The sequence below is a fragment of the Hesperophylax consimilis genome, chromosome 6 (assembly GCF_061612785.1).
Source record: "Hesperophylax consimilis isolate HC1 chromosome 6, BYU_Hcon_1.0, whole genome shotgun sequence".
Taxonomy (NCBI): Eukaryota; Metazoa; Arthropoda; class Insecta; order Trichoptera; family Limnephilidae; genus Hesperophylax; species Hesperophylax consimilis.
The window spans coordinates 28607296-28632677 of NC_142841.1; positions in this window are offsets into that span (position 1 = coordinate 28607296).

The following is a 25382-nucleotide window of genomic DNA, read 5'->3' on the forward strand; positions in this document are numbered from 1 at the left end:
CATTTTTGAAGTTAAACCTTGTTGAGGTGGGGGAGCCGCTCACGAACGTTCTCTCTCTTCTCTTCTTTCCTCTCTCTCAGACACCAGCGAACTGCGCCACGCCAAGCATCAGCTGAAACTAGAAGTTTCACTTCTGTCTTGCGTAGGCTTGACACACCCACTTTTTTTTTATGAAATATTGAAGAACAGGCTTCTGCGTACTGAGTAAGATTAAGAAAAGGACGCTTAGATGGTTTGGGAATGACGAGCGAATGAGCGTAGACAGGAGTGTAAGGAGAATATATTTATTTATGTATTTAAACGCCATAAAATGGCTTTTACAATAGAGTGATTACAGAACAAGTAATGTGTACACAAAAATATTATTGCAAGTGATAAAGTTGTTAATAGAAGTGCAGTTAAACAATACATAATTAAAAGAAATATCTACTAGTGTAGTACTAGTTGAATGAATACTAGGTTTGTATAAGACCGGACATAAATCGAGGTATGAGGTGTTTATGATAACGAATAGTAATTAATATAAAATAAATTCTATTAAGGCCTAGAATGTTATAATAACAGAGAATATTTTATTTGAACAGAATATTAATATGTATAAAAAAAGTGACTTTTTAACATGTATAATCTAGCAAATTTGAATGGTAGCGGAAGTCGGGGACGCCCGAGGAAGACATGGCAAGGTCCAATGAATCAGATTCTTGATTCGGGCTATGTCAAGAGTCAGAATATATGAGTAAATGTGAATGAGGCAAGGAGTGTGTGCCAACACCGAGTTGTTTGGTCCTCTTTGGTCTCTGTACTCCGTCCTCGCTGCCTACCCTCGCAACGAATCGGCGTGATGGTTAGTTAGTTTCTAATTAAATGTGATATAAAAGTATACCATTAATATACATCTTAATGAAAAAACTCACTTTGAGTGTACTTAAAACGAGTTATTTAAAAAAAACTTATATTTATTATTAATCAATTCTATCGCACACACTCGCTTTATTCATATTAATTACTTCAAATATTTACAAAATTACTTCAACAGAATTAGAGATAAGAAAATCTATGAATTTGCTGAGACACTCGAAATCTAAGATTTCGCAGTAATTTTACACTGAACAATAAAGCTAATAGATAATCTGTCATCAGTAATAGTCAGTCAGTAGTTATAAGCCTTAGTCGTAAGTTACTAGTTATAATTCTTAGATGTAAGTCAATAGTTAATACAAATCCTTGTTGTAAGCTAGTTTTATATATTATTCAATACATATATTTGTACAGCGCCTTTGAGGTGATTTTAAATACTAGATCGTTTAAAATTACAGATTAATAGCATGTTTAAAAAATTATTAAGATTATCTATAAACAATATCGAGTAAAATGCATTATAGAAAGACAAAAATCGTATTTTTTATAATTGAAAACAAATGCCTACCTTACCTCTCTATTATTTTACAAGTTATTTGTTCATGAAGCAAATAATGAATTTAATGAAGGCCTGCCTTCTTTCATGATATCTTTAATCAAAAATATGAAATAAATTTTAGGCACGGCACATTAAAAGTCACCAGTTGCAACTGTAAATGAACCAATATTATTTATTCGGTACTTATTTTCTGAAACCCTAACATTTCCATGTACATTATTCTAAGTCAATAACTCCTTCGGGCCACCATGTGCAGTGCACGAATGCTTAAAGTGTTACTGCAACAACTGGCACATTTTTATGAAATATGCTACAATCATAAATAACGATAGCGGGTCCCTTTTTCAGATGTTTTCGCTGCGATAATGCCGCAGCACTCAAACCGAGATACTCGGTATAATTCGTTCGCCCGAATCGCTCGGGCGGCTATCGCTCCCTAACCATATCTTGCCCTAAAGGGAGCAAAAAAAAACATAAAGGAGAAAAAAGAGGTGATTCGGAGCTTTGACGAAATATTTTAGAAGATATGCTATACGGAGTGAAACAATCTTAGAGTTTATTTACACATTGTCATTGGAAAAAACATTAAGAAAAAAATTAAAGACATTTTAAAGACGATTTAAAATGTGCCATTTTTTGTTGCCACCAAAATAACACAAGAGTCCCAACTGCTTCCAACGATCTGGAGCCAGTGAGACTATGGCATCCCCAATTGGGGATGTTGTGAGGCTGAAGGTAGTGGGGAGAGGAAGGAGATGAGAGGAGGATGGTGCGGAAGTACCTGGCTATTCAGATCTGGTCAAAAAACACGGCTAAAGCCATTTCAAGCATCATTTCAATTCTAAACGGTGGTCTTACACCAGAGCGGTACCGAGAGTATCTTCCACTCTGGGAGGTACCACCGCAAATATACCATAAAAGTGATATTTAAATAATTGTAATTGTAAAATAATCCAAATCAATAAAATAAAATTTACTTGCGCACGCCGAGATTTCGGCTTGCTATTCAAGAGCCTTACCACTCGACTACGGAGGCCGTTGTCAAGGAGTATTCTTCATAGATTTTAGTATTACGAACAAACGGAGAAAATTAACTGATATGTAATACTGTTAATTTATTAATAATCTGGTAAAATTATTCGTATTCCAGTTAAAAATGGGACTGCGGGCCTATAACGAAAGAATTGAAAGAGTTCCTAACAAAGTATCCGTCAAAAGCAAATGTTTTATCTGGACGGCGCGGCGGAACACGTGTTCATTCAAATACTGATATTGATACTGACATACTTATTTACATTGCAGCGCTACGTCATGATATGTTCTTCTTCTTCTTTATGTGCCGTATCAGGTCCCCCCGACGTTGGCGATCACTCTAGAAAATGTCTCTTTGTCTTGCGCTGCCCGGAATAGCTCCTCCACACTTCTAAAGCCGGTCCACTCTCGTATATTTCGCAGCGAAGACATTTGTCTCCTACCAGGCCCTCTACGACCCTCTATCTTGCCTTTCAATATTAACTGGAGCAAGTGATACTTCTCCCTTCGAAGTTCATGATATGTTTTGTTCATATTAGGAAAATAACAAGTCTTCTCGATGTAATCTGAATGACTAATATTTTTTCAGAAACTTAGCATGAAGTAAAATAAATGCATATTACGCGACTAAAGGTACTTCTACAGTATTTTTTGCTATTTTTATTAAGTCAAGTTGTTGTGCAGATTGGTAGGTACTACAGACTACAAAAATTACTACAATTCAGAATCGATACGTTGCACTCAGAATTGAAACTGCTCGAAATGGCTTTAGACGTCTTTGCTCAGGTGCTCCCCCACCTTCCTTTTCCCCATCTCCTTCTCCTCGCCGCTACCTCCAGCCTCACAACATACCCAAATTGGGGATGCCGTAGTCTCACTGGCTCCAGACGGTTGGAAACCTTTGGGACTCTTATTCACATCAAAATTAAAAAAAAAAAATCGTATAAAGCAAAGATTCATTTCATATGGATCCCGATTTACTCATGTTATGCATATATAAATACAACTATATATACATATAGTTTCCGTACAGCGATCGGTATGAAAAAAACATTGTTTAAAACACCCATAAGGATCGAAGAAGAATGGCGAGCCAGAGGAGGGCATTTGTGGGGGAGGCCAAATCTTACCCTAAAATGAAGCACCATGATGTTGATGATGGAAGAAGTTTTCGGAGACATTCCAAGAAGATAAGGCATTTTCAACAGAATGAAGAAAGAACGTGCTGAAAGAGGTTAGGGCAGTATATGAGAATGCTTTATGAGTAAGGGAAACAGTATAAATGTGCAATCTTTGTTGTTAAAGAATAGGTAAGCATAAAATGTGCTTGTCTTTTATAAAATTGGCTTAAGAGAACAAGAACCTATTAGTAGACATATATTCGTAGAAACTAAATCCTCTAAATTTCTCAAACCCTCGGCCGGGGTAACGGCTGTCCGTTATTAACCCGGGCGAGGGCGTTAAACGGGACTGAACCCGCCGTTAGAGCGTTACTGACCTCGCACAACCCGGAACGCGTTGAGCTTCATCCCATCTCGAACCTCCCACACCCACAGCATATACATACACACACCCAACACTGAAAATATGAAACTTTGTCCCCTTTGCCCTTATGAAGGTGAAACGTCGCGTTCTGACAGAGCGACCGTAAAACGATAAAACCATAAAACATTAAACAAAACCTTTTCAACGACTGCGTGGGGATTTGTTATTATGATTGTTTACTATTACTGTAATTAGGATTTATTGGCAGGTTATAAATAAACATACAGAATTTATTATACATAACTTTACTGCCTCAGTAACAATCGTTCGTATTTTTTAAGAGATACGTTGAATATGTCCACTTACTCAGTATAATTATTTCCCTACATAAGTAATCTGGGCAGTGAGGAATACGTATGGTAGTTAGTAACAGAATTTCTACACTGAAATGGATCCAGATTTATACTATTACGTAGTGGAATCCCTAAGCTTAACAATGCAAGCAATTCTGGACTATCTAAAGCATTATTTAGAATTTTATATCTGATTAGAAGGATTTTATTAACATTTAAAAGAGTGTTGTAGTTCAACAAAATTGCTCGAATACCCATCTTAAAACTTAGAAAACGCAATAATTTATTTTATACTCTTTAAATAGATTTACATGAATGATATGAATATGACCGGTCGATGGCCGAGTTGACATCGCGCTTGGGCGTAGTGTGTTCAATTCCTCGACTGGCTAAGTCCTCCATCATAACACAAGCAACATTTTCAGCTTACTGTGGTTGTAGTAGGAGATTTTCAAATATTGTCAGGTTATAACCCGGGAACGTATGACTTTCTTTAAAAAAAAAAGTTCCAGACAGGAGAATTGTACTCAAATTGACTTCTAACCAAGATAAAAATATATAACTTGTTTGAAAATTCGGAAGAGATTTAGTTTATGTGGTTAACGAATAAAAGATTTGATTGAAAAGTGATGCCTACATCTATAATTTGTTTTAATATTGTAATTAAAGTATATGTCATTATTTAACACATGTTTAAAACGAGAGAGTATCATTATTATAATCTTATATGTCGATGGTATCAAAGGTTTGTATTTCTTGTGGGTGGTAAATTATTATTTTCTGCTTCTTATATTTATGATTCTGCAGTCATAAAAGAAAATTCATTTAATGATCTCACTGTACTATTAGGTATTCGCATTGTAAATCAACCAAACGAGTGATATTCACTAACAGGATACTTCTTCTGCATCCATGTAGAAAACCACATGTATTGGAAAATACTCTGGGTTACAAAAATATATGTTTTATGAATTTTTTTATTTAAAAAAATGATTTTTACAAGTTGCAACCAAAACAAGTAGATTACCCACTGGAATCTTATAATAAAATTGATTTTTAATAAAATTTCAAGTGTTGGGAACTACAGAATCTTACAACAGTATCATAATTAGATTTTTTTAGTTCATCGATCACTTTGATATTGACGGTTCCATTTCCTGTCGTAGCTTTAAAAATATACAACAAGGAAATTTGACATTTTTTGAAACTATCTAAAGTATTCGTATAAACAGTATTTCAACTGTCACTAAAACAATGTTTGAAAGTTCCCACGCTTCCCAGGTCATTGCACACCAAGTCAGAACCCCAAAAACCCAAAATCAACACGGATCCAATATTTCAATTATCGTGTTACATTTCGAATGACGTAAAAACGGTGATTAGTTAAATGATAACATGAACTGAGAATATTATTAGATATGTTCCGTGTTAAATGGTAGATAACAAAGTTTGTGTTGGGATAGGTTAGGGTTTTTATTTATCTCGTGCTGATTATTTTTTCTTCCAGTTTCTTATCGTATATTGTTTTTTGTGTCAATAATGAAAAGGCAAATGTGATAACTAGGGGTACGTAAATTTCGTTTTTACGAAATAGATGCGATAAAAGCGAAATCTGCATTTTATTTGCGATAAAAGCGAAATTTGAAAATTAAATACTTTCGCATCTTTTTATACGTTACGTGCTTTCAAATGTTGATCAGACGCGCTAACAATTATTACAACTCTGTTCAAAACAGACAGAGACGGCTATTTTATCAACCGAAAATTCTATCGATCACAGCATGATGTTGAAGACAGCAGCTCAAAAGAGCTATAAGAGGATAAATTTTTGGTACACCATGGGGGGCCGAATCCAACAAATGAGTGCTACAAGCACATTGGCAGATTATTTTGTCCATCGGAAGCAGCAAATGTGCCCTCTTCTTCTGTCAATTCAAATTCCATAGAGGAAAGCTTCGCAAAAATTCCGTTTTTTAAAAGTGTACCACAAGAAGAACTAATTGACGGGTACTCTCATTTTCACAGACAATTACTTCGATTGGTCGGCCAAGAAGCTCCTGTGGATGTAATGCAAGTTTTAGTTACATCAAAATCTTGCTACCCTGGATTTGCAAAAGCTGCTATTCAATGTCTCAATTGCCCTGTCGAGAGGTACTTTAGTATCTACAACATTGTCGTTACTGATTGCAGGCAAACAATGAAAGATGAAAATGTAGAAATTACAACAATGCTAGCCTTTAATTGAGTTTTTAACACTGTATTTTTTTTGCGAAATAAATGCGAAATTTTCTATTTTGAGTTTTTTTAAATGCGAAATCACGATTTTTTATTTGCGAAATTTACGTACCCCTAGTGATAACGTGTCAATGTTTTGGTGCGTTTTTTTGCTAATGTTACAATTTAGCCTTAAATGAGTTCTTATCTGACCCATTAACAACCGTCCATACACGACGAAATTCTTGTAAATATTTATGACTTCTAGAATTAACCTTTTCAGTACCGCACTTTTGTTACCACATATAGACCATATTTCATACTTGATAAACATTAAAAAATATTTTTTTCAGAATTCGTTTAATGTCATAAGACGATTGATTTCTTGCATTCTTACAATAAATTGTAATCGCTATTTAGCTATTCAGTAGCTATCCTTCAAATGACCTCAAATTAAATTATGTACTCAATTAAAAATTAATTATCAGACACAAAACTACTTATAAGATGGATCACATTTATTATTGAAATTAGCAACTCATTTCAACTGTATACTTGCTTCGAGCCAGACAATATATAATGAAGAAACACGATTACATAATTATGTCAAAATTTTTGATGTAGAAATTTATTTTTTTAACCTAGCAGAAAAAAATACACGTCATGAGGAATATCCTTCACAACCGATACGCAAAATATGGAGATATTTTTTTTTTATGATCAAGAGATTATTTTTTTTCGCACGGAAGAAATCTGGTATTGAAAGGGTTAAATATTTAGAAAAACTTTATTATTAAGGCGATGCCATACGTAGTAATGCAAAATCATGTGTTTTTGATTCGAAAATTTGGTCGCCTAGAAATGTTTCAGATGCTTTAAATAAATACCGCGAGTATAATACATTTTGACCTTTGAAATGATCGAGTATTTTTTACATAAACCTTTTTATAAGCCCAGAAAAAAATTATTTATAAGGCCTATGAAAACTGCTATAAAGTTCAAAATTTCCTACTTACGAACCCATTTTTGGTTATGGTTTTATCGTATAGTGTGGCAAATTAAGTTATTTATAAAATGATCGGAAAACATTTAAATATTTATGCCTGAACATCCACAAAATAAAATAAAAGGCACTTTTTGGCCATGTTTTTTTCTTGCCTAAATCAAAACAGCTGGATGGTGTTAAGCGGGAATTTAAGCCTTATCGCCATCTACGTAAGGAGTGTTATTGATGGTAGATCGATTAAAAATATTACACGACGTATGGCATCGCCTTAATCGTAAAAAGTCCATAAAGCAGCTCTTGCCCGTTCGGAGCCAGTACGACTATGGCATTCCCAATTGGTGAATGCCGTAAGGCTGGGTTAGTGGGGAGGGAAAGTTGTTAGCTTTTCAGGTTTGATCACCAGATACCGTTGAACCATTTTAACCAACATTGCGATACAAAATGGCGATATTTCACACTGAGACCATCTACCACCCTGGAACTTAGCATAAATATCAATTTTCATATTATTTTATAATACTTGTTTGTGAAATAACACATATTAATTAAATACATTTATTTTGTTTGCCGCGTTTCGATCCTGAAAGCTCGGGATTCTGTTATTTATGAAATAAATACAATTGCACCACCCTGCATACGTTCTGGAATAAAACATAGTAAAGTTATACTACTCTAATTACCTTCTTAACCTGGTAATGTTCAAGCAAACAGAAAGAGATATTATAATTTGTTCAGAATTCGTTTAATCTCATCAGGCGATTGATTTCTTGCATTCTTATAATAAAATGGAATCGCCGGTTAGCGATTCAAATATCCTTCAAATGACCTCAAATTAAATTATGTACTAAATTAAAATTTAACTGTCAAACGATGGTTTAAATTTATTATTGAAATTATCTACTCATTCCAACAATAGACTTGCTTTAAGCTGGACAATATTAATATATATAGCAGAGAAAAAAGCAAGAGATATTATAAAATAATAATAGCTAAAATATTTCCTCATTAAAAAAAGATTGATAATATCCTAAAATCACTCATTAAAACCAAAAAAATCCATAATAAAAATAATTCTGAAAGTCCCTGTGAGAACTAGCACTTAATCTTCAACAAACTTAGCATCACGTCAATTAAACAACTCCATTCTAAAAGAATACTCATTTACATTCATACATATAAAACACAAGAAATAACAACTATCACTATTTTAGAAACCCTAGATCTCACGATCAAATCCATCAATCAACTACAAATACAACTTTTGGGCAAAAAAGCTTACACTATGGTACTAAACTCTACAGCAAAATCCCACTCTCATTCAAAACTTGTAACATTTAAACCTCAAATAAAAAGCTGATTAAAAACGTGGCGAGATCAGAAATAAATAATATACTGACACAAAATACAGACTGAAATCAAAACCACTCACCTGAACAAAAAACGCAATGTTATAAAAAAAAATTTGTTATTATTTTCGAAAAAAATACCAAAATATGTAAATGAAATCCTCAGCACGGGATATCCCATTGATGATATCGTTATATATATATATTTGTTAGAAAAAAGGAAGTTAGTAAAAACACATAAAAAATAATTAAAAAAGCAAAATTTAATATAATTTTTTTTTTTAAATGTTTAAAATTATCAACTTGTGAAAGGACGAAACGTGTGTGGTAAAACGATGTATGATCGTGTAAGGTTGATGTTAGTGTAACGAGTAAGATTAATAAAGGAACGCTTAGATGGTTATTAAACGAAAAAAGGATTGTTAATATAATGTATGACCAGAATATGGTAGAAAAAGTCAGGGACGCCCAAGGTAGACGAGGTTCGCTCAAGTAAACCAGATAAATGAGTCGGTCCATGTCATGAGTCAAAATAACAGAAGAATATGTATGAGACGATGTATGAATGAAGCAAGGAGTGTTTGCCAAGACTGAGTTGTTTGGTGGTCAATCCTCTCTGCCTACCCCTGTGGAACAGGCGTGATGGTTAGTTAGTTTAGTTTAATATTTATTATCATTACACTATTTTTCTAAGAAGCGGATAGATTTTGATAGTAAATTGTTAATTTGAAAAAAGTAGAGAACTGTTGAGGCATAAATGGAAGGAAATACTGTTAGGAAATTCAATTTCAAGTTTTACCAATTCATGCATAAAGTTTGAATATTGACCATTGATGTGACACTCAAAGGAATTATGGGTCAGAGGATACTCTGGACCACAATTCCTTTGAGTGTAAATCACAGCAAGGCGAGCCGACTATGTGGAATCTGGCAAAGTAAAGACAACAAGTGTGACCAAGTCCCTGCACGGTTATGAAGGAAATATATAATTTTGGCAGAGAAGTGTATTTATGAAACCAGGATTTGACAGGAATAAAAACCTGAAGTAATGAGTAATGATGACCCTTCGTTAGCGAAGACATTTATAGTAACATTATACTTCATAATTACCAGGCGTTTATTTATGTTAGCGATACTCCTAAGTGCCAGGATCGAGTGGGACTATGTCATGGTGATGACATGAACATGCCCCAATTGGGGAATTGGGGCATGTTGTGGGACCGAAGTTCGTATAAGAATTACTTTAAAGATTTTTTTTTAAAACCGGAAGTTGAAAAAAAAAACTAATATTCTTCCTCTTCTGTGTACGGTAATAGTGGTATATGGCAGATTTAAGACATAATGATTTATTAATTTACTTTTTAAGGTAAATTCATCAAAAGATTTATGGAGGGCATTGAAGTCAGTGAGTTCGTTAATCCGCAAATATTCGTGCATTTCTCGCAAAGTGGACTAATTTGAATAAAACCCGTGCTATTTGGTGTAATAATTCTGTTTACGTGTACGGAGCGCTATTGCGCAATCGTATTCCTTTAACAATGATGGATATTTACGTCGAGGTAAAACATTGTTTGCGCCAGAATAATAACTTCTTTCCAAAAGCTGAATAAATATTTGATTAATTTTATTATAATAAAACCACATTCTGAAAATTTACTAATCCTGCATCTAAATACTGCCTTCATTTATGGTGATGGCGATAGTGAAGGGTGGTGGATTTTATTTGAAAATCTATGATTTTGTATTATTATTCATTCAAAAAATTATAATAGATGTGGTAGGTGTAGGTCCCTACATATCCCTACAGTATCAGAGCTTTTTTTATATGAACACCATAACGATGACGTAACGATAACTCAAACATAGACTAAAACCGAATCAACTAAACTGAACTATAGAAAAAAAAACACTATTTTGCTTATTTTAAAATTATTTAAAAAAAAAATGCTACATGATATATGTTTATAATTAAATTCATATGTTATTTTGTTGTAATATTAATTTCTTATAATTAAATTATAATATGTAAATGAAATCCTCAGCACGGGAGATCCCAGTGAGGATATCATTATCTCTTTATGTTACTAAGAAAAGAAGACAATAAATCAATCTTTGATCCCAAGCTGACATTTTCAAACCACATAGTCCAGCTTACCTCGGCTTGCTCCAAAACTCTTGGTTTTGTAATTAGAACTTGCAAACAATTCAATAACAAAGAAGTAATGACCTCCATGTTCAACGGAGTGGTCAGAAGCAAGCTGAAGTACGCCAGTACTGTCTGGATACCTTATCAACTTAAATACATAAATATGATTGAACAAATTCAAAAAAAATTCCTAAGGTATGTTTACATGCGATCATACGGAATATATCCGAAATTCATGCATCACGTGGAACTGCTAAAGGAGACAAATTACCAAAGCCTGGAGACTAGGCGTAATGCCGGACTCATGGTATTTGAATTAAAGTTACTAAAAAACCTTATCGATTGCCCATATCTCCTGTCATGCTGTGGATTATTCGTTCCTGATAAATACTGTCGAAATCGTAGCCACGACCTATTCTGTATACCGCAGGGTCGGACAGATGTCATTGCCCGACATAGCATGACAAGAGGTATGACCTTACTAAATGCCCTACCAGCGGATATAGATGTGTTTAATATCACTATACCATGTTTTAAAAAATATATGTACATGTATTGTTAGTTTTAATAAAATTGTACCATAATTGGACTTACCTGTCTGTCGTACAATAATTAAAAAAAAAAAAAAAATATATATTATTATTATATAAGAGTCCCAAATAACTGAAACCAACGAGACTATGACATCCCCAATTTTAGTATGTTGATATTTGGGATGCTAAATGGAGCAATAGTGTTGGGAAATAGGTACATAATTAATCAGAACTTGTCACAAAACATGGCTAATGCCATTTTAAGGAACTCTATTCATAACTCTAATCTAATTCTCTAATATTATTGATTATAGTGATGACCTACCTAGGCGTCTACTAGATGCGGGGCGCCGAAATTAGACTTGCGCCAGGCGCACATTTGGATCAGTGCCGGCCTTGTTGATAGGCCCATTCTTCTTGGAATGCTATGGTTTGTACGTGCCCGAAAATTTCAGTCATCACAACGACTTGTTCAAAAAACCACACGGCAGAACAAATGTTCTAGCACAGCAAAGAATGAAAAAGAATATTGATATTTTATTTAATATCTACAATAGAATATAAGTTTAGTTACTGAAATTTTAAAACGTTTTTTGAATAACTATACTCCCAAATATTAATAATGTCAAAATAAGAAATCTTGAACTGTAAACTGGATAAATAAATGTCGTAAAATAAATAAATAAAATATGTCAAAAAGTAGTAGTACAATGATTCAACGTAAAATGGAGATCGTACATTTTACCCAGACTTACATTTTCTCTCTTAATTATTTTTTTGGTCTACGTGTTTTTAGTTAGTGCATTTCAGATAGTTAAAATATCTGAAAAATAAAATTATGATTCATGAATGAATAGTTTTACACAAACTTTTGTCTGTCTGTTCCCTTAGTATTGTGTCGTGGTCCTAACTCTAACCAAACATGACCGAATCTACCGGTAGAGTGAACAAAATAATTAAAAGAATTGTGACTACGTATTGCCTAAATTATGCTAATTTAAAAACAGCCGCCTGTCTGGGGGAGGCTTTATGAAATGAGACGTTTTACCGGTGAAGCCGATGGGGCCAGCCTAAATAATAAAACGCGTAGACAGTGTGCGACCAGTCGCTGTTGCTACGCCGTCATTGGCAGCCTGAAGGCAGGGTGACCACACCAACAAAATATTTTTTAAATTTTTTTTAAAGATATACTCATACATAACTAGGTTACGAGACCCTTTTAGGTGAATAGTAGTAAAAAGGGTAAAACGGAGCCAACGCATTAATAATTATAATAAATGGCTCTTGGTATATTTTTTCCAAAATAGGTGCAAAAAATTTTTTTTTTGACTTTGGTGAACATTTCTGAGAAATTAAATCGTAAGGCACTTGAAATTCGTGAAATTTTTCCGGTAAATGAAAGTAATGAGGTCAGTTGAACGCCTTTTCGCATAGAAGACTTTAAAAACTTCTCAGTGAAATAACAATTTTGATAACGAGTTGGATTTTTAACGATGACGTATGTAGTATGTTAATTAACAGTAGTTTATGAAGTATTTTTCCCATTTAAACGCATTCATATTTTTCATATTTCAAAAAACACGATACCTACTCTTACAATTTGTATCTCTAAATCAATATATATATATATATATATATATATATATATATATATATATGTAGAATAATGTTCTCGGTTTACCCGCGTAAAGTAGTCCTTAAAAGGACTTTTTAATTTCTGACGTTTCGGACAGATCTCACTGTCCATCTTCAGAGGCCTTATGTCCTGAATTTCGTCTCAAACTGAACGCTTTCCGTTCAGTTTGAGACGAAATTCAGGACATAAGGCCTCTGAAGATGGACAGTGAGATCTGTCCGAAACGTCAGAAATTAAAAAGTCCTTTTAAGGACTACTTTACGCGGGTAAACCGAGAACATTATTCTACATCTTACACCCGTGAAAACCTTAACCATAACATATATATATATATGTATATATATATATATTATCGCCTTTCGCTCGTATTTAAGCCAATAACTTTTATATTTGTTAATTTAAAAATTCTGCCTCCCATAAATATTATTATTGCGTATAATTATTATTATTGACTACGAAACGAAGTCCTTTTTTGTGACGCTCGTTTTATATTTACTCTGGCTCGAAACTTGTTTGTACGTTCCGTTTCAGATTCAAGAAGTTGGCCGTTTTCTCAAAAATTTGGTTCCAACCTGTCTAAAGAAAAAAAAAAAGTGGGTGTGTCAAGCCTACGCAAGACAGAAGTGAAACTTCTAGTTTCAGCTGATGCTTGGCGTGGCGCAGTTCGCTGGTGTCTGAGAGAGAGGAAAGAAGAGAAGAGAGAGAACGTTCGTGAGCGGCTCCCCCACCTCAACAAGGTTTCACTTCAAAAATGCCACAGCCGAGAATCGAACCTCGCTTAACTGATTGAAAGCCAACCACGCTGAGCACCAACTGTAAGCAAAGCCGCATAAATTGATTATATTATGTAGGTTCTGAAAATATGAGAGCTTGTTATGTTTTATAATGTTACCTACATCACACCCAAAATATAATATATTTTTAAAAATAATGTACAATGTACAGAAATAGAATCCCACACAAGATCGCGTAGTGCGCTCTAGCGAACGGATATTTTATCAGAGGGAGATAGTTTTAATTTTTTTTTCTGTAAATTATTACATATTATCAAAATAAATAAATTAATTAAATAAATGTAATACAATTATCATAATATACGGATTAGATAATAATTTTAATCCAACACAATAACGCAAAGCGCGCTCTAGCGGAGTAATGTTTTATCACAGTGAGATAAGTGTTTTTATTATTTTGCAATATTATTTTCTTTTAAAAAATGTTCTGACCTACTAAAAAATAAGATATTGAATGAAAAAGGCGTTAAAAACAAAAAAATAATGTGCGATGGCCGAGAATCGAACTCGGATCAACTGCTTGGAAGGCAACTATGCTGACCATTACACCACCAACGCCAGTTGTCGGGATGAGCTAAGAAGCATTTATATGTTACTTCAAAACTTTGACTAGATCAAATGAACTTTAATCGGTGGTGGGGGTACCCGCATTTTCGTTTCGGTCATGAGTCGGTTTTACTCCGGTCCTCGAAATTGCATGACGCGCGTAAAGAAGTTTCACTTCAAAAAAACCTATACCTGCTGGAAAACAGAATTGTCGTTGAGACAATGACGTTTATTTGGACAAATCGCACTTTTTTTATTTGAAACAAAAAAATGTTACATAAAATGGTTCATAATGAATTACGTATATACTTAATTACCTACTTACAAATCTTGATTTGAAAAAGAGAATATTATAAACATATTTTTGTACGCGAGATCTAATGTTCACAGAACTACTAGAATATTTGTGGAAATTGTTTTAAGCGAGGCCTATGTCATCTCTGGAGATAGTTTGTAAAGGGTATTTTTGATGAAAGGCCGGATAGTGCATTTATGTAAACGTCAGATAATAAAATAGATATGCAATGAAAACTGCTAATAACTACTAATCTAAAATAAGAATAATTAATATCGCAAGAACGTATTCATGGTTTTTTTAATTAATTTATTTTCCTTGAATGATCCTCCCCCTAGCTTTAGTGCGGCGTAGAGGTCGTAGCGTCGCAGACCGGGCCTGCAGTTCATTTTCTCGGTACGTCGGCCCATCAGACAAAGGTATCGATCGACCGGGGCAGCAGGCACAGGCATCAGGTATACGGGTAGGGTAGGTGCAGCGCCGAGCACCGCGTATAGAAGATTCGTAGCGGCGGCGTTCGTAGCACCGCCACCGGCACGGGGTTATAAACTTCGGCCACGGGGGCTACGGACTTAGGCGAACTCTCGTAGCTTACTCGCGTAGATGGGTGGGATGTCTTTGTGCTATTGAGACGTTAACTTTAATCATAATCTATCTACTTGTTACTAGGGAGTATTCATTTTTAGCACTTTTTAACAGGGAAGACACTACGTAAGTTCTTTTACAAAGCGAATTATATGGATACATGTTGTGTGTATAGCTTTTGATGGAGCATTTAAAAAAATGTCTAATTACGTAATATAAATTAATTTGATGCCTTTTGCAGTATCCTAACCGATATTGAATCCCGAATAAGAATCCTGTTGGATAATTTTTTATGTGAATACTGCACAATAGTCTCAACTGCCCGGGGTTGGTAGATCTATGGTATTATCTACTTATGTTATTTGTAAGGATGACCAGAGTCGAGATAGAAGGGAAACGTCGATCAGAAGTATCCGAAAATACATGGTAATTCAAATGTGGTCCCGAAAATAGCTATTGCTTCTAAAAACAGACGTTTTTTAATTCTTTTAGTTTTATATCTTTCTTCACAGCAATACCGATAAGTTATAAATATATTTTGTTTTTATTTTGATGTTTTTTTAAAGATAATTACCATTTTATGTTATGACGCATTGGAATCTAAATCGTATTTGTAAAACTACTACATACCTAAGCTATTGTACTTTCGATTTTTATCGAATTAATTAATATTCCCACTACGTGTTTATTACAAATATTTTACTAAAATTAGTACACAGAGATTAAATTTATCATTGTCAAGAAAACACGTGAAATATTTTTCATCTCTAAACACATCACCCTTGATGCTAAACTTTCATATTGTAATAAGCATATTATATACATCTTGCACCATGTTTTTTTAATGTAAATACCGCACAATAATTCAGCCAACTACTATCTGGGGACTACGGCATCACCAATAAGGAGTGGAAAATATTATCGCATAAAAATTTTTTATTCATATAGATCAACGAACGCTGATTCTGAATATATGAGTGATTTTATATTATTTTACGCAGAATTTATAAATCGTCATTTAAAAACGAATAAAACACCATGGCATTAAAACATACCATTTGGTTGGTACGACTAATCTGCTGATAATTTGAAACCAAACTACGTCAGTAATAATATCTATGCTTTAAAACATCCACATCGGGGTTGCCACTTCGTGGAGTATTTCCCAAATTTTAGGGAATTTGTAAGTTTTTTAAGAATTTGGATTTTTGGTATGTATTTTAGAATATATGCATTGGTAACTCTTATCCACATTCATATTTGAACCGATGAAAATATATTTTAATGCGGGTTTTTAAACACCAGTAAATTGTTTATCAGGTGCGGTCTTAGATGCATTTTGCACATTTATTTAATACGATAACATTAATGATCAGATAATTATATTTTACCTAGTGTTCTTTGATGTTAAGAAAGTAATCTTAAGAATAAAAAACGTCCGACTCTCATACAAAGTACAGTGCCGGTTGAAAAAAAGAACGTAGGTTTTTTGAGACGGGTGATTGGTGACGTCACTAGTCACCTCCACAGATTTGATGCGTTTATAGATTTGATCGATAAATTAAAACTTTAAAAATTAAATAATTCTAAGAATAAATAATGGGCAGATATTTAAGTTAGAAAGGTCATTATTGATTTTAAAAAATTGGATTTCAGTTCCTTATTGGGGGTATTTAATGTACTGGCGGTAGCTGAGAGGCTAATGAGGTGGGGAATACTACCCGACTATTGAGATATTTTCACCAACTAAGGTTTACGCTAGTCTCACACACACGCTATACTCTCATGGCTTGGCCTATTTTACCATACCGCTCTCCGTACATTCCCAATTTTCGTTTCCATTCTGATTTGTGGTCTTTCACCAGGGCCATACTGAAAGTATCCTACACTGTGAAACGTGGTGCAAATGTTATTTTAATTAATTTAAAATAATAAGCTTTGTAAATAACCAAAGTATATAAAATAAAATTTATTTGCGGATGCCGGGATTTGAACCCGCCATCTTTGGATTCTTTGTCGAAGATATTACACCTCGACCATCGTCGAACGCATTTAAGCACTGAAAACAATGCGATGATTTAGTTACATAATACCTCGTTGCAGCGTTATTATTACACCTTGTTTATTTGTCTGAAATGATGTCTGTGCGCCGTCTGTTTGTCCAACGAGAAACGCCTCTCGAAAAGTCAGCCGCGGCTATGAAAATATACCAATTCAATGAATATTCATAATACTCGTACGTACGCCCACCGTTGAAGCAACGAAGTAATTCAACTAGTCTTCTCATGCGTGCTATGGTTTTTTGGTTTCTTTGCTACTTTTTACTGGTGCGTAATTTCACACGTGAATTTATCAGACGGAGGGAGATTCAAGTGCACAAGGTTGAGATTTTTATGATGCAATCATCGAAGAATTATTGTCTGCAATGCATTTATGTTACTTTGTTTACAACTGGCAGGGATAGAAAATTTTTGAAAACAATCAGTATTTCTATTTTTTTAATCACATAAAATGAAAAATCATTCGATGCATTCAAAAATGTAGTGTCATATTGATTTTTTTTACTAAAAAAACATACATATGAAAAATTCCGAGAAAAAATTCAGTTGAAATGAAACCCAAAACCCCCATTAGGTATATACATATTTGCACCGCCTGAACGAGTAGTAGTTATGGCAGCAATTTTTATATATACGTAAGGTACGAAAGGGTTAACAAAACCTTGCAGTTTTACGATGAATTGCCTAACTGTATTTAACAAGAGTTGGTCATTTTATGTTTCTACAAAATTTATATTAGAGCAATATTTTGTCCATACCATAAAATATAGAAGAACATAAGAAATGTCTCGTGAACGTGTTTTGTGATCCCAATATAAGTTCCCATGATTCACCATTATTACGAAATTCAAATGGGATGGAGATGTAAGAGAGACGGAGTGCGTGCTAAATGGAACATTTATTTCTATTCAAATTTGTATGGGAGACACTTCTAATTTTATTTTATTCAGTGGGTACACTAATACAAAGAATAGACCATACTGACGTCGTACTCTGTGGGTGTACTTAGTTTATTAAAAAATCTGAATTATTTCTATTTAGTCACAAATAATTGCCTTTGAAATCGTGAATAATCGAAATATTTTACTGCCCATATTTTGCAATACGTACGTAAAAAAATAATTCGCCCTAGAGAGTATTATTTTTTGAATGTACAATATAATCGTATATCATTATTTGTTCACATGTAATATATTTATAAATAACTATTTTTTAAATATATTCATACATTACTATTTTTAATAATATTGTTTTTTTTTCTTTTCTTTTTCGACTTCATATCCGGGTTAAATATTCCGTACAGGAAAAACCAAACCCTTCCACACACTTTTACACAAATGATCATCTAGTCAATCCACATTATGCAAGTGCATTATATAAGCATAATGAATACAAAACAATACACAAACAACACGTCAAATCACCAGAGGTCAAATGGGAAAATAATTCACCGACTCCAGATATTTTCATATCAGAGGGTTCGGCTCGGTAGAAATTTTTTTTTTTAAACTTCCGATTTAGTTGTCCGGGTTAAATCATCCCCAAAGGAAAAACTTAACCCTTCCACTCACTTTTCCACAAATGATCATCTAGTCAATCAACATTATGTAAGTGCATTATATTAGCAAAATAAATACACAACAATACAAGAACAACACGTCAACTCACCAGAGATCAAATGGGAAAATAATTCACCGACTCCAGATATTTTCATATCAGAGGGTTCGGCTCGGTAGAACTTCTAACAGGGCCTATAAATCCTACTGATCCCTCAAAATAAATATTTAAAAAATCTTTTGTTATCCTACATGTATTCAAAATGACCGACTTTTGCATCTTTATATATAATTTTTTTGATAGATCTAATACGCCTAAATTTTTAATTAGAGAGCTAGGTATAATGCCAGTAGCCGAAATAACGAATGGTAATATTTTTATAGTCTGAGAATGCCGAATTCTTTTTATTTCATTTCCTAAATCTGTGTATTTTCTAATTTTTTCATTAACAGATTTTTGAATGTTACAGGAATTTGGAATAGCGACATCAATGATATAAGTTATTTTTTTAATTTTGTCATGTAAAACTATATCGGGTCTATTATGACTAATCGTTCGGTCTGTTAGTATAGTTTTATCATAATATATTTTATAAAATTCGTTTTCTAAAAATGAATTTGGTTCGTATTCATAGTATGGTACTATATTACGGCAGTCAATCAAGTTATGTTTAATTACCAAATTTTGGTGAATTATTTTTAAAACTTGATTGTGCCTAAATGTATACTCGGACGGTGCTAATATAGAACATCCAGATATAATATGTTCTATAGTTTCCGGAAAAGCCAAAAATTTTCTACACAAATCATCAGTTTGATTTGTATCTTTGATTATATGCTTTCTATAATTTTTAGTATTAATGACTCTATCCTGAATGGCAAGCATAAATCCTTCTATTTCTGCGCTCAACTCTCCAATACTCAACCATTTGTTTGACGAAAATTTGTCAACATATATTTGGTTGAGATAATTGAAGTGTTTTGCGTGTAAAATTTTATTTGACCAGGAATCTAATAATTCATTATTAGATTATATTAATTATTCATTATTAATTCTATTACTATTACTATTTTTTAATAAATAAATATTTTTAATTAAATAATATTTTACTATTTTTATGTTTTAATTGAGTAGAGTGTTTTAAGAGTAATTGTTAGTGTAATTGTAAGAAATCTCTAATTTAAAAGTATTTATTTTTTGTTTATACAACAAGTTAAAGGTCATTAAGATTAAATGTATTAATTTTTCATTTATTTGTATTATTTTAGCTTAAATTCAAAAACAATGTTTTGGCCCCGAGTGTGTTCTTCCTCCGTATTTATTATATTTTATCTGAATAAGGAGTTTAATAATTTTTGTCATTTATTATCTAAAAGAAGTGCTAAAGATTTAGCAGTGTAGTGATAAATTTTTGCTTAGTAGGTTTTGAATTTGCGAGTTCATTTATAAATCTTAACCAATCGAGGTGTTGTGTGGCATTTCATCCGCTTTTTTCTGCTGCGGGAAAAAGACGTGATGGTTAATTAATTATTTATAGTATTTAATTCTAAAAGGGGTGGTAATTATATGTACAAATGAAAAACAAATATTTTGAAAGGGGTTAACATTGAAACACCCGATAACCAGTTATTAATTTTTTTTTTGCGCTGCACGTTAAACGCAATATTTACATAACGAATCAATCATTTTAATTATAACATTATAAAAAAGTTCGTTTTCATGATTCCGACCAAAGATTGTATGAAATTATGGTAAAATGTTCTTAGCAGTTGATGATTATGGTTCAGATGATCATCATATGCTGATGATGGACAGTGGAAGGCTGTTAGAAGTGTATTCAGAATATCAAAATAAAATATAGATGCCTACTTAAATCAAAATTAATCTTTTAGTTATTTTCGAGCATGGTTTTACATAAAATCAATCGCTTCCTAATTAAATACACAGAGAAAACTTACTGTTAAAAAATACTGTTAATTATTAAGGCGATGCCATACGTGGTAATGCAAAATCATGTGTTTTTGATTTGAAAATTTGGACGCCTAGAAATGTTTCTAGTGCTTTAATTAAATACTGCGAGTAGAATACATCTAGGCCTTTGAAATAATCGAGTATTTTTTAGATAATTTTTTTTATAAGCCCAGAAAAAAATAGTGTAAAGGCCTATGAAAACTGCTTTAAAGTTCAAAATCTCCTACTTACGAATACATTTTCGGTCATGATTTTATTGTATAATGTGGAAAATTAAGTTATTTATAAAATGATCGAAAAAAAAAAAATTATGCCTGAACATCAACAAAATAAAATAAAAGGTACTTTTTGGCCATGTTTTTTTCTTGCATAAATCAAAACAGGCGGATGGTGTTAAGGGTTGTTATTGATAGCGGCTCAGTTTAAAATATTACATGACGTAGTGCATCACCTTAAAAATCTGGTCAAATTATTCGTTTTTATGTTAAAAACATGACTGCAGGCCTTTAACGTATGAATCAACAGAGTAAAAAAAATAGATAAAAGTGAGTGTTTTATGAGTACTGGCATGCTTTCACTTTTTTTTATCATTTTTCTCTGTGCAAAGGATAAATCGCCGCATAAATCTCTGTCGGCAAACACTCCTTGCATCATTCAAATTCATACATCAAATCATACTTACATGCTCTTCTGTTATTCTGACTCTTGAATCTACCCGACTCAAGAATTCTATCCACTTGGTCGTGCGTCCCCGACTTATTCTACCATTTACTTTACCGGGTCGTATATTATCCTTTAACTAATCGCGATGCTGGATTAGTATTTTATTAAAATTATGTGATATAGTATTAATAATGAAAATTTTTTAAATAAGTTTTTCTAATATCGAGGAATTAACTAACAAATTTGAAAGAAAATGACATTTTGATAAACCTGACATTTTTTTTGTAAAACCGTAGTGAAACTGTCGCCAGTGAAACTATGGCATCCCCAATTGGGGTATGTTGTGAGTCTGAAAGTTGTAGAGAGGAGAAGGGGATGGGAAGAGGAAGGTTGAGGAGTACCTAACTATTCAGGTCTGGTTACCAAACACGGCCAAAGCCATTTCAAGAAACGTTTCAATTCTGAATCGTGGTCTTACACCAGGGCGATACTGAGAGAATCTTTCCTTTCGGAACGTGCAGCAAGTAGTATACATATTATATTAATTTAATAAATTTTGAAACAACAAAATTAATAATATAAAATTCACTTCAACGCCAGGATTTGAACGCGTGACCTTCGAATTGCTAGTGGAGATTGTTACCCCTCGACCACGGAGGCTGTCATATCAAGCAAAAAAATCTATTCAAAGCAATTCTAATTACCAAAAAAAATTGTAATAAGAATTGTCCATCAATGCACGTGTCCGGATAACAAAATGGCCTCCTCCTCATTTCAAATCTTAAATAGAACAGCTGACCGAGTGGGAAGAAATAATAATTATAAAAGTGTATTTATAGGAACGCTTTGTAAACCAAACAAAAATAATAAATGTACATAACTTTTTCATTTGGGTAACAAAAATTACGATTATTGTCATGAATAATTAACCCCCAAAGTTATGCGGTTTGAGCTTGAAGCACGGTGTATACAGGGTGTATCGGCAAGTACCCGACAAACTTTAACCAGCTATTCCTTAGCACATTTGGGGTAAACAATGTTATGGGCGCTTTGCTGTCCGGTAACATTTTTTTGCATTAAAAACAAAAATAAAAATAAAAAATCCACACTCCGTCACTGTCATTTGCTTTGTTTCTCGTGTTCAACAGCTGTTATTAGCAAGTATGTCGAAAAGTTTCCTCACTCTTTCGTACACATTAAATAATAATAGTTAAAAATGAGACGAATGGTGCCGTGCCATTTCGTTGTGATTGTAAAAGCGCGCCAACGTAGGTACGTACGTACATTATTCAACGAAACTCGAACAAAATATTGCCAGACGGGTTTTGAAACTTTGCCAAAGGATAAAACATTAGTGACAAACAGCAAAGTGCCCATAACATTTTTTACTCCAAATTTGCTAAGGAATAGCTGGTTAAAGTTTGTCGGGTACGTGCCGATACACCCTGTATAGGGAACCATAAATATATTCCAACTGTATTAAGCACCTGTAATGTACACTTGTGTACGTTTAGTATTTTTTTCAAAAATAAGACAAATGTGGAAGGAATCAGAAGCTTTTTAATGACAAATTCCAAACGTCAAAAATATTTATAATATATGTCTAAAAAATAACCTACTACTCATTTTCCATAAGAGACATGTTTTTCTACAAATATGTACCTACAAAATATACATTATTTAATTATTAATACTGCGTGTAAATATAACATTATTTTAGATACCTACGTTATAACCACTTGTAGTACACCACTGCATTATTTTATACCAAATTTACCAAATAAATCGCAAAATATTTTTTTTTACTTCTTCACTACAATGTACTTAAAACAGCACATAATACATATACTTAGTATATAACAAAGTCACTTTCCGCGTATGTCTGTTTGTGCGCTTAGTTCTTCTAAACTATGCAACGGAGTTTGTTAGGGTTTTCACTTTCATTTAGAGAATTTCTTCCGGAATTTATATAATATATATTATACATATAAAAAATTGATATTATACTTTTTGAAAGTAGAGAAAAGTCAAGCAACGCCAGGTATACGTCACCTTGTGTACTTGTAATATTATTAATAATTACAATTGTAATGAACTCTTCTCTTCCACCACATGTTATGATGAAGTTACGCAAAAGTACTTGATTAACACACTGCTAATCAAGCACCTATTTATTTTTTTCTTTTCGCGTGGTTGTCTATGGAATTTGGACCTAACGCTTCCATGGAAGAATATGTAGTATTTAAACTTTGTAATATGTAGAATACTAATAATTCTATTTTATTTGTACTCACCTTATTTTTACAATAATTCTATTTTTTAATTCTGTCGTTTGTATTTCATTAGGTTCCGATGTAGTTGAAAAGTAATTTTGTCAGAAATAATTAAGTGTAGCACTTTTGCGCATAATGTTTCGGCAGGCTACTAAGCCTCGTAACTCGTGACCTATGGCACCGGCGTCGCTTGTAGTGCGTACGGCACGCAACGGTTGTGAGACGCACGTGCGTGCCGGCTAATGGCACAGTAATGCCGGTGCGTTTAGCGGACTTAATGTAGCAGAGAAAGTCAAATGGTGATGCTAAAGGTTTAACAAAACAGAGTTTATTTTTAATTTTCTTCCGCTACCCACTTCTTAAAGCATTTTATTCACAAAGCTGAGCTGTTGCACAACAGTAACAAAACAGAACTTTGAAAAAAGTATGTAACCTAACCTTACAACCCTCAGGATCCGACCAACTACAATAGCAGTTCTGTGTAATCATGACTTCCTTCAGGTGCACTGCAATGTGCAGTGTGCAGAACTAGGTTTTAGAAATTTTGAACGCATTTTAATACTTTCCATGAAAATTCCTTAGTAAAATATTGATATTGTAGATTATTTTACAAGCAATAATTATTCGCCTGAAACACTCATCCACATTAAAAAATCTCCTGATAAAAGATACATGACGCCAACGGGACTCGAACCCGTGTCCTTTCGATTTCCGGTCGACAGCTCTGACCACTGAGCTATGGCGGCTTATCTCTTATCCGCGAAATAATTCAATATATACTAGTGTTTCATTCAACAATTACTGCTTGTTACATTAGTTGAATGAAACACTAGTATATATTGAATTATGTCGCGGATAAGAGATAAGCCGTCATAGCTCAGTTGTCAGAGCTGTCGACCGGAAATCGAAGGGACACGGGTTCGAGTCCCGTTGGCGTCATATATCTTTTATCAGGAGATTTTTCAATGTGGATGAGTGTTTCAGGCGAATAATTATTGCTTGTAAAATAATTGTTACCCTTTGTGCTATGCATAAAAAAATCTTGTCTTAAACATTCGTTTACCAAAAAAATAATAATTGATATTGTAGATGTCTGTCAATTATTTCATATATAATTTTCAAAATTATATTTGTCTTTGAGATATTTACAAAATATTACCCGGCTTCTAAGGGAATGTCAACTAACGTAACCTAAATATGATTTGAGGTTTTTAAGGCCATTTTACACAGTTTTTTGTTATAATTTTAATTTGGGAGTCTAGAATGCACAATTTATTGTATAACCAACATCCCTGCCACAGGTCACCCCAAGTGGTTTGCTACGTTTGGTGACTTAGCACGGGTGCCGGGTTCGTCCAGTGAAGTTTGGCAACGGATGCGTTAGCCCACCTACTCTCGACCCATCGCCTGGCATCGCATTGGGAGAGATGGATTCATACGTTCGTCATTCCTGGATACATTGACCCTCAG